Source organism: Crotalus tigris, unplaced genomic scaffold, assembly GCF_016545835.1.
Source record: "Crotalus tigris isolate CLP2741 ecotype Arizona unplaced genomic scaffold, ASM1654583v1 scf7180000019478.12717781048:2074007, whole genome shotgun sequence".
NCBI lineage: Eukaryota > Metazoa > Chordata > Lepidosauria > Squamata > Viperidae > Crotalus > Crotalus tigris.
Window position 1 is genome coordinate 1,616,536 of NW_024097560.1, and position 543 is coordinate 1,617,078.

Genomic DNA, 543 nt, shown 5'->3' on the forward strand with positions numbered 1-543 from the left:
AGGGGTTGCAGACACCTGGAGACTCAAGTTTGGAATTACTGGGGGGGGGCTGCCCTGCCCCTCCTCTGCACCCCTGCCTGTCTGGTCCCGGGATCCGTTCCAGAATCAGGCAGAGGAAAGGGGGAAGGCTGCGCTTGGCCCATGCGCTCCCCAAAATGAGGGTTAAGGAAGGGCTGCCCTCACCTTCGGGCGGGGGGGGGCAACACTAGGCTGACCTCGAAAGAAACTTTTGGGCCTTGCCCAGTTTGTTCCACAAACCCCAATCAAGGGAACCAGCCAGGGCTCAGTCGGGGAGGGCGCAGGGACCCTCGATCTCCCTCCTCGCCCCAGCCTCGAGGGGCCGTCGGGAAGAGGGGAGGAGGCCGCCGCCGCCCCCTCCTCCTCTTCCACCGAAGCACCGAGCGCGGGGGGCGCGGGGAGCTCGGCCCGAGGGCGGGGCGAGGAGGGAGAGGGAGGGGCCCGGCGCCTCCGCCTCCCCAGCCCGGTGCGCGTAGCGGCGGAGGCGGTGGGGCGTTGCCTCACCTCGCCTCGCCCGCCCTCCCA